This window comes from Lathyrus oleraceus, chromosome 3, assembly GCF_024323335.1.
Source record: "Lathyrus oleraceus cultivar Zhongwan6 chromosome 3, CAAS_Psat_ZW6_1.0, whole genome shotgun sequence".
NCBI lineage: Eukaryota > Viridiplantae > Streptophyta > Magnoliopsida > Fabales > Fabaceae > Lathyrus > Lathyrus oleraceus.
The window spans coordinates 52,931,305-52,942,572 of record NC_066581.1 but is presented as its reverse complement, the minus strand read 5'-3'; positions in this window follow the sequence as shown (position 1 = coordinate 52,942,572).

The window sequence follows — 11,268 nt, the reverse complement described above, 5'->3', positions numbered from 1 at the left end:
GTAGCGTCAACTCGTGTCCCTCCCACGTCGTACAAATGCGTGTTGAGATACACGACCGAGCCTAATTCAGTTAGGGTTGTTCTTAACCATTGTACCTCTAATAAAATTTAAAAATCACATCAAAATACGGTCAGGCCAAATCCATATATACATCTCCGAAAACAGTTCAAACAAAATTCAGAGATGCATCTCCAGATAAACTCGTGAGTTGTAGAAAATATCAAAAACCCCATTGCAACCCTAAACTCCAGCCAAATGGTAATGCATGTAAAAATCAACTATGTATTTCGATTGTACTACTACCTAATGCATTTTAAACGACATATGTTATCAAAAACATCATTGAGATCTCAAAAACATGAATGAAATGAGAAACTTGCCAAGTTAGAGTTATGTATGAATAAGCTTGATTGGAATGAGTGACTTTGCCATAAATGAAGTATAATGGACGGGATGACCTTGAATAAACTTGCTTAAATGGGGGTTGGAAATGAATTTGTAGCAAAAGAGCTCAAATGAAGGTTTTTGTGAGTTTGAAGCAAATGAAGAATGAAGGGTCTGACGCGGGTATATGAATAAAACACACTCAAAGATGCATCTCTGTAAACCTCTCTGAATTTTAAATTAAGAGTTTTTACGGAGCTGTATCTCCATAATCACCCTCATATGCATACGGAGATGTATCTCCATATTAAATTTTGGCAAAATAAGAGTGACTCATTAATTTGCACTCAAGAGTGTGTAAAAAATGTGTGTCCAAAATTATGTCTCCAGATTATAGGGACAATTGTGACTTTTCATCTTGGTGGAGGAGTAGAATATTGAAGAAAAAAAACTCAAATTTCAAATTGACTAAAGATTGAACCCACATAGAATTTATATAAAATGACATTTCTCATCTTACAAGCCGATTTTAAAGGATGAGTTATGGCAAACTCAAATTCTAACATGGTATCAAATGAAGGTGAGAAAAACAAGAAAGGGGGGTTTGAATTGTTTTGGAAATAAAAGTTCTTCAAATATAAGAACACACATAATTTTATACTGGTTCGCTTAGAAAAAAAAGCTACTCCAATCCACCCGGCCAATGGGATTTCGCCTTCAAAAAGGACTTAATCCACTAACCTTGAAAGATTACACAACCAATCGTCTAAGAGAATAATCTCTTAGCCCTCTCAAGTATACAGACTGTGCAGAGTCACTTGAGGAACAAAAACAATTTAAGCAAAATAAAGTTGTAATGTAAAGCGCTTCTAAGAGTAAGCGGGTATTATAGAAAAGTATTAGAACAAGAGTTTTTCACGTAAGAGCGGCAGCTCGTAAAAAAATGAGAGAATATGAATGAAGTTTCTGTGCGTCGTAGATGTGTGTCTCTCTAGTGAGGTAAACTGCCCTTTATATAGTAGTTGAGAAGGACCGTTGGAGTGATGACAAAATCTTGGTCTTTGATGAGTATTCAATGTCATTACTTTTGTGTTTCTTTCTATAACCATTTTGTCTGTCGTTTAAATTCTTTCTTAAAATACTTTCTTTCCATAGTGACAATTATTTCCGTTATGCTTGCGGTTTTCATGAACGGTCGGCCAAGAATAAGCTGAGCATCGTCATCCTCTTCCATATCAATCAAAATGAAATCAACCGGGAAGAAGAATTTGTCAACTTTGACCAATACATCTTGGGCTAACCCATGAGGATGGGTAGTCGACTTATCGGCCAATTGCAAAGTCATCCGGATGGCCTTTATTTCAATGTTGCCAAGCCTCTTCACAATAGACAATGGTATTAGATTAATGCTTGACCCCAAATCAATTAGCCCTTTTCCGACATAGACATCACCAATTGTAACCGGCAAAGTAACTCGTCTCGGGTCAACCTCTTTTCTCGGAAGCGTCCGTTGAATGATTGCACTACAACTAGCATCTAGGACAATTGTCTCCGGTTCCGTGTACCTCCGCTTTTTAGTAAGTATGTCTTTCATGAATTTCGCATACTTAGGCATTTGCTCCAATGCTTCGGCAAACGGAATGTTCACTTGAAGTTGTTTGAATATATCCATGAACCGGGCGTAATGCCGTTCATTCTCCCTCTTAGATGGAGCATGTGGATACGAAAGGTTTTGGATTGGAGTAGCGCCCACTACCTCCTTTCCTTTAGAAACTCTAGAATTCCTCACTCTTTTCTTTTTTACTCCCTTCACCTTCACTTCATCACTCTTATTTTTTTCAACTTCCACACTTTCTTTATTTTCTACTTCACCATTTTTTTCATTCTTTTCAACTTCTTCCTCACTCCACTCCCCAACTTCAACATCAATGTTATCCTCTATTTTTTTTCTCCTCATCTTTTTTCTCATCCTCTCTTTTTTCACTTTCACTAATTAACTCCCTTCCACTTCTCGTCGTTATCGCTTTACAATGCTCTTTTGGATTCGTTTGCATGTTCGCCGAAAAAGATGGTCCGGGTTGTTGTTCCGCTAGTTGTTTAGCAAGTTGACCGACTTGAGTTTCGAGATTTTTTATTGCCGCATCGTTGCTCTTTTAATTAGTCATCGACAATTGCATAAATTGTGTCAATTTCTCTTCTAACTTTGAAGTCACGATCGGCGGTTGTTGAGGTTGGTAAGGATTTTGACGGCTAGAAGTACCACCCCCATAACCTTGGTTATGGTGATAGTTAGCCCTTGGTTGGAACCCTTGATTCCCTTGAAAGTGTTGTTGTTGATTTTTAGGATGTTGTTGATACGGCTGTTGTTGTTGTTGCCTCGGTTGGTAGTCTCGTTGGTTCGCCATGTGATTCACCTCTTCGAACCCGGGAGGTGGACAAAACTTGGTGTCATGATCACCCTTGCAAAGCTCATAACAAGCTATTTGTTTAACTTTTGAAGTCTCTTTCAACTCTTTTATTTGTTGAGTTAAGAGTTCAACTTTTTGTGAAATGAGTTTATTTTGGGAAAGAATAGCATCGTTTGTCCCAAGTTCAAGCACTCCTAGTTTCTTCAAAGTGTTGCCTCTACTTTGACTTTGGAGGTCATTTAGAGCCATACGGTTAATGATATCAGTAGCTTCGGCGGCGCTTTTAGACAACAAAGAACCACCCGAGGTAACATCCAATAGAGTCTTGCAATTAGGTTGAAGGCCATTCTTGAAAATGTGGATTTGCATCAATTCGTCAAAACCATGCCCTTTGCACTTTCGAAGCATGGATTTAAATCTTTCCCATGCCTCATTCAATGATTCGTTGGCTCCTTGCGAAAACACAGAGATAGCCGTTTTGGATTCCATGAACCGGTTGTGGGAGAAAAATCTTTCAATGAACTTCTCTTCCAACACGTTCCAATCCGTCATGACTGCAGGTGTTTGATCCAAGTACCAACCTTTGGCTTTGCCGAGCAAAGCATGAGGAAATAGTCTTTTAAACAACGGTAGCTCTTGAGCTTGATCAACTCCAGCTGCCAATGCTATCTCGTAAAATTTGGTGAGAAAAGCAAAGGGGTCTTCATGGTCCATTCCGGTGAATGGACTTCCGTATACCAAGTTAAGAGTTCCCGTCTTCATCTCGGTTTGCCTTCCCGTGTGGTTGGCAAACTGAGTTGTATTCCTCGGACTGTTGACACGTGGTGTGGAAACGGGCGGTGGTGGTGGTGGATCCATGATAGGTGTGAAAGGTGGTGGGTGTGTTGTAGAAGAACCTTCTCCTTGTTCTTGTCGTTGTCTAGCTTGTTGCCTCCTTCGTCTCGTTCTGCTATTCAGTCTCCTTGCGGTTCTTTCGATCTCGGGATCAAAAAGAAGTTCTATCTCCATAATTACCTCTCTTTAAACCTCTCTGAATTTTAAATTAAGGGTTTTTACGGAGTTGTATCTCCATAATCACCCTCATATGCATACGGAGATGTATCTCCATACTAAATTTTAGCAAAATAAGAGTGAATCATTAATTTGCACTCAAGAGTGTGTAAAAAATGTGTGTCCAAAATTACGTCTCCAGATTATAGGGACAATTGTGACTTTTCATCTTGGTGGAGGAGTAGAATATTGAAAAAAAAAACTCAAATTTCAAATTGACTAAAGATTGAACCCAAATAGAATTTATCTAAAATGACATTTCTCATCTTACAAGCCGATTTTAAAGGATGAGTTATGGCAAACTCAATGTCTAACATGGTATCAAATGAAGGTGAAAAAAACAAGAAAGGGGGGTTTGAATTGTTTTGGAAATAAAAGTTTTTCAAATATAAGAACACACATAATTTTATACTGGTTCGCTTAGAAAACAAAGCTACTCCAATCCACCCGGCCAAGGGGATTTCGCCTTCAAAAAGGACTTAATCCACTAACCTTGAAAGATTACACAACCAATCGTCTAAGAGAATAATCTCTTAGCCCTCTCAAGTATACAGACTGCGCAGAGTCAGTTGAGGAACAAAAACAATTTAAGCAAAATAGAGTTGTAATGTAAAGCGCTTCTAAGAGTAAGCGGGTATTACAGAAAAGTATTAGAACAAGAGTTTTTCACGTAAGAGCAGCAGCTCGTGAAAAAATGAGAGAATATGAATGAAGTTTTTGTGCGTCGCAGATGTGTGTCTCTCTAGTAAGGTAAACTGTCCTTTATATAGTAGTTGAGAAGGACCGTTGGAGTGATGACAGAATCTTGGTCTTTGATGAGTATTCAATGTCATTACTTCTGTGTTTCTTTTTATAACCATTTTGTCTGTCGTTTAAATTCTTTCTTAAAATACTTTCTTTCCATAGTGACAATTATTTCCGTTATGCTTTCTGGACTTGTGAATCTTCATCAGAGTCTTAATGTACCAGAGTTGTTCTTCAGAGGCAATCACGTCTGACTTCGTCAGAGCTTCTCAGAGTACTAGTCTTCTTAAGTATCAGAGTCTGAGACCAGTAGTTTGTTGGAGCTTCTGGTTCTTTTTATTGTCTTTCTTTGATCAGAATCAGAACTTCTTGGATGTACTCCTTTCTCAACGGCGTCTGATCCTTTAATACTTTGTATCTGACATACGTTTGTATCTGGTATATGATCAGAGTCCTTCATGTCTGTTCAGAGTCCTGCGTGAATGTTAGAACAAGGATAAAGTATCGGTATTTTTTATCGTCTCCACAGGGATTATGTGATATTGCCGCCGTTCGACAGTTGTTAAATTCTTAACTTATAGTAACAAGGGGGTTTTAGTTTTCGGTTACGGTAGCTTGCATAAAAAGTAAGAAATTGCGGTAAAAGTTTTAGTTTTACGATTTGAGAAAGATTGTCAAAGTTAGGGTTCGACGATCACTTTGCATGCATATGTTCGATCAAACAAAACTCGTAAACTCCATTAGATGATAAACACATTCACAAAATCCTCCCAATGTGTTTATTTCTAACACACATTGTGGGTTTTTCCCATTTTGATCCATTGTTGATTTCTCACACAATCTATCAAAATGACAACTTTTAGGTTTAACTTTTTAGTGAACAAACTCATTCAAAACTATCTCTAGCTAAAGAACAAGGATGGATGAAAACCTAGGTCAAGAGTTGGAAAACACCTTTCAATGATAAACCAACACAAAGAGTTATCAATAAAACAAGGTTTTCACCATACATTCATCATCAAAGAGTTTACAAATGAAGATCAACCCATATACATACAAAGCTTATGATCATCTACATCTAACCTTGACAAAATGAAAGACTTAGCTACTCATTTTCATGGTAGCTTGAATAACAAGTTTCTGAAGAAGGTTGATCAACATCCGAGTCGAAGAATCGAAATTGGATGGGAATCCACCTTCTTTTTGTAAAATATTGTCAAGAGAAGAAGAAGAATGAGAAATGGGGTTTTTAGGGCACCAAAATCACCTCCCAGCAAAAAACAAGTAAAAAGATGATAAAAAAAAGATATGTTCCAAAAAGTAGCCCATACTACTTATAGAAATGGTTGCTGAGCTGTCATGCTCGCTAGGCGAGCAGAATGGTTCGCCTAGCGAGCCCCAAAATAAGTCACCAGAAGAGCCTGCATCCAGAGGAATCATCCCAGACAAGTTTGCATCTGTTCGCTAGGCGAACAATCCTTCGCTAGGAAAAGCCCTCGCTTCTCTCATTCGCTCCAGCGAGTCTTGATGTTTTTGCTACTGGAAGTGTTCGCTACTTGCTCGCTGGATGCTCGCCTAGCGAATACTTCGCTACTTCCCTCGCCAAAGCGAGTTTTGATCTTTTTGGTTCTGTCCAAGTCTGGGAGTGTTCGCTGGCATCTCGCTGCGTGCTTGCCTAGCGAATACTTCGCTACCTCACTCGCCTAGCGAGCTTGCTTATGTTTGCTTTCTTTCTTGGTTCCTTTGCCATCTTTCTTGTGCCTTAGTTTTCTACTCTTTCATGCCTAATTCCTGCACAATAACACACAAATTAAAGGTACCAAGATCATTTCACATAGTATTGCAAATCAACAAAAGCAAGGGAGGTTTCGAACACTTTTTCGACAAAAAGGAGTGAAAGATGCCCACATTTGATAGCTCAAATAAGCAAACTTGGGCATCTAATAGTGAATGTTCAGAGTCCTGCATACTTAGAAAAAATCTCGTTAGAGTGCCATTTTTGGTTTCATCCTTTGTTATCATCAAAATCTTAGAAATCTATTGTAGAACCAGTTTTGTTCATACAATCTCCCCCTTTTTGATGATGACAAAACAGTTTAATTTAGAGATGAAACATTTTCAGAAAAGAGTCTTAGATCAGATTTGAAGTGAGCTCCCCCTGAGTTAGATCCGGGAGTTCAGAAGTTCTTACTGATCTCAGCGTCTCTGATGAAGTCATTATGGACTTATTCAGAGAGGCCTTTCAGCTTGAAGGCTTCAGAAGTCATCCAACTTATCACTCTGTTCCAGTGAGTCCTTACAGCGGAGGGATCATCACTGATGCCAAAGTTGATGGTCAGAGACTTGACCTTGTCAACTGAAGCTTCTACAAACACCTTAATTACTTCCTCAAGGGTCAGAAGGGTGGTTTCTGGTTCAGAGGCTTGTGATGGAGAAGTGGGGGGGCTTAAGTTAAGTGTGGGAGTTGGTGGGTCAGCGGAGGTAGTTGGTTGGGGTATTTTAGAGTGTTGTGGTTGGGATGGTTGTGATTCAGAGTGGATTGGTTCGGATGGTGCAGGGTCAGAGGTGGTTGTGTTTGGGTTTTCTGGGGGTGGAGAGGTAACTTCTGGTTCAGGGTTAGAGTGTGTTGGTTGTTGAGAGGCCAGAGCACGGTTTTGAAGTTGAGCTAGAGTTGGGGAGTGAGGGTCAGAGGGTTCAGTGTCAGATGAGAGGGTGTAGTAAGATGAGGATTGTGGAGATGGTGGTGAGGAGGGTGAAGTGGTTTCGTTCAGCATTTCTGCTTCTGAAACAGGTAGAGATGTAGTGGCAAGATTGAATTTTTGAGAAGGTTGGTTAGAGGGTCTTGAGGTTAAGGGAGGAGTTTCAGAGGTTATGTATATGGGCGAAGGTTGAGGGAGTAAGGAAGCAACTGGTTTAATTTTTACAGAAGGAGGGAGAGGTACAGACTTACCAAGTGATCCAACCAGAGGTACTGGAGGTCTTGATCCAGATGGTTCTCCCAGCTTTTCTCTCTTCGCCTTCTCAGATGGTTCTCGTGTCCTCTTCATGAAATCTGGAGGAAATTCGGGCAGTCAGTCTAAGGAGAAATCTGAGATGTCTACTCCTTGTTTGCACAATTCATCTAAATAGTACATGACTACCTCTGGAGGGTCGATCTTTGAGAACAGATAGAGTCCATTTGGGATCTCCCTCTGATCTTTAAGTGCTTCCCAAGAGGTGTCCAGAGTTGGTTTGACCCTTACTTGATTAATAATTCCCATGCTCTTCAGATTGTGAGCGTTCAGAGGTCTTCCAGTATCTATCATCACGTCTTCCATGAGTCTGAGTTGTATTAGATGGTCCACGAGGACACTTTCAATCAGCACATCAGATATAAGTCTCCCCAGAGGAATGTAATTTCTTGTCTTCATGTTGTTTATGGTATCTTTCACGAAGTCTCTGAGATATTTGAAGAGGAGTGCAGGAAGGCAGAGCTTCAGACCCTTGTGAATGCAGTACATAATGCATTTTTGGTATGTGTTGATGTAATCTAAGGAGTTGGAGGTTGGGCGATGATGGATGGTGCCTAAGATGATCTTCAGCCATACCCGGAGGTTCTGATGCAGTTCCTTGTTCTTGGAATGCTTGCCTTCAGCACTTTGTTGAAAAATTGTAGGGTTTATCTCATGGGACAGATACTTTGCCCTAGGATTGATGTTGTATATGTGTCTTCCTCCAGTCTTCTCCATGTCCAGAAGAGCAACAATCTTGACTCCTAGAACGTAGGAGACAATGTAGTGATCGTCAATGTCAACGAACCTCCAGAATTATTTTACCATATTTGTGTGGACTGTGCCATAGAGACGTTGAAAGTAGTTTTCCCACCCTTGCTTCTTCAGTTCATCAGAGAGGTCGACACCATTTCTTCGCATGTTGTCAAAATCCACCAAGGTTTCACACAACACTTCCAGCTTTTCAAACGGTGTTGTAAGATGGATATGAGGCTCACGATCAAGAATGTGAGGTTCTTTGTAAATGGGAGTGGAAACGATGTCGGTGACTATTGGGTTTTGATGGCTAGAACTTGAAGGTGGCTCAGTTGAGTTCATCTGTTGAGAGAAGTTGTACACAGACTGTTGTTGAGAATCCATGAAGAGCGTTGATGAACTTGAGGTGAAGGTTGAAGAACTTGAGTAACACTGCAGAAATGCCTTTGAGGGAGAGGGATACTGAAGGAGAAGGCTAGGTGTGTTTGTGAGTGAAAAGTGTGCACTTGTGAAATGAAACATTTAAATACCCAAATTAGGGCGCATGCAAAATGACACAGAAGTTTGAGTTTAGCACATAAACCAAGTATGCACGTTAGAGGGAGAATGGTTACATCTCATAAATGATGTCTAATCCCAAAATCAGCACATTGCTCGAGGAGATCTCAAGAGACTGTTTCTTGATTACTACTAGACAGCTGTCTAGAAGTTCCAAGGTCAGACGCATGATGCTCCACGTGTTACTTTATCTGATCTTCAGGAATACCAAGGGGTTGGTTCCTGGAGATTTCTAACTCAGATGACTTCTAACTGGTAGTAGCATCGGAGTCAGATACAGAATCCAACTATTTACTTCAGAGTCTTATTTTGCTAATTCAAAGGCACATTTTATTCATGACAATTTTGAATGTTTAGATTTTTTAAGATAAAAGAGAATATATCTTCAGCAAGGGGTTTGGTAAAGATGTCAGCCCATTGATGGTCTGTATCAATAAATTTTAACATTACTACCCCTTTCTGAACATAGTCTCTAATGAAACAATGTTTTATTTCTATGTGCTTAGCTCTGGAGTGCAAAATAGGATTCTTACTTAAACAGATGGCAACAGTATTGTCACAAAAGATAGGAATGTTACTCTCAAAGATTTGAAGATCCTCTAGTTGATTCTTCATCCAGAGCATCTGAGTAGTGCATAATGATGCTGAAATATATTCTGCTTTTGCAGTGGACAAGGCTATGGTTGATTGTCTTTTGCTAGCCCAGGATATCAGATTCTTTCCTAGGAGCTGACAATTTCCAGATGTACTTTTACGTTCCATTCTGTCCCCTGCGTAATCTGCATCACAATAACCAGAAAGTCTATACTCTGATGTTTTCTCATACATCAGGCCCATGTTAGGAGTTCCTTTCAGATATCTGAGTATTCTTTTAACAACTGTTAAATGAGATTCTCTAGGATCTGATTGGAATCTGGCACAAAGACAAACACTAAACAGAATATCAGGACTTGTAGCAGTCAGATAGATAAGAGAGCTTATCATACCACGATAGAGCTACTGACAAACCTTTTGACTAACTTCTTCTTTTTCCAGAATGCAAGTTGGATGCATGGGTGTCTTAGCAAGTTTGCATTCCGCCATTTCGAATTTCTTCAGAATGTCTTTTATGTATTTACTTTGATGAACATAGGTGGCTTCTGAAGCTTGATTGATTTGAATTCCTAGAAAGAACTTTAGTTCTTGCATTAAGCTCATTTCAAATTCTGCCTGCATTAGCTCAGAGAATTCTTGACACACAGAGGGGTTAGATGAACCAAAGATGATGTCATCAACATATATCTGGCATATCATGAGGTCATTATTAATGTTTTTACAGAAGAGTGTAAAGTCAACTTTCCCTCTGATAAAATCATGTTCTAGAAGAAAATTACTTAGCCTTTCATACCAAGCTCTAGGAGCTTGTTTTAGTCCGTATAAAGATTTCTTAAGTTTAAAAACATGTTATGGACACTTTGAATTTTCAAAAACTGGAGGTTGATTGACATACACTTCTTCTGATATATAGCCACTAAGAAATATGCTCTTGACATCCATTTGATATAGTTTGATAGAATGATTTACAGCGAAAGAAACAAGTAAACGAATAGATTCTAACCTGGCGACTGGGGCAAAGGTTTCATTGTAGTCAATGCCTTCTTGTTGACTATACCCTTTAGCCACCAGTTGAGCTTTATTTTTGACGACTTCGCCTTTCTCATTTAGCTTGTTTCTGAACATCCATTTGGTTCCAATAATGTGAGTGCCTTTGGGTTTAGGAACAAGATCCCAGACGTCATTCTTTGAGAATTGATCTAGCTCTTCTTGCATGGCTAGAACCCAATCGTCATCTTGAAGTGCCTCATCATAGGAAGTATGCTCGATCAGAGATACTAGTCCCAGAGGGGTTTCTTCAGGTACCTTGAAGGTTGACCTAGTTCGGATAGGTTCATCCTTGTTTCCCAGAGTCAACTCTTCAAATATGTTGGGGCGACTTTTTGATTTCTTTTGGATCGCTGGGGCTTTAGTTCCTTCTGAACTTTGTATATCAGATACTTCTGGTGTTTTGATCTTCTCGTCAGAACCTGCAAGAGTAATCTCCAAATCTACAAGTTTCTCAACTAGCTTTGACTTTTCAGGGTCAAGCTTATCATCAAATCTGACGTGAATAGATTTTTCCACAATTTTGGTTTCTGTATTATATACTCTGTAGCCTTTAGAGCGTTCTGAGTATCCTAACATAATACCTTTTTGTGCTTTTGAATCAAACTTGTTCAGATGTTCTTTAGTATTCAGAATAAAGCAAGAGCATCCAAAGGGATGAAAATAAGAAATGTTGGGTTTTCTTCCTTTACACAATTCATAGGGAGTCTTCTCCAGAATAGGTCTTACGGAGATTC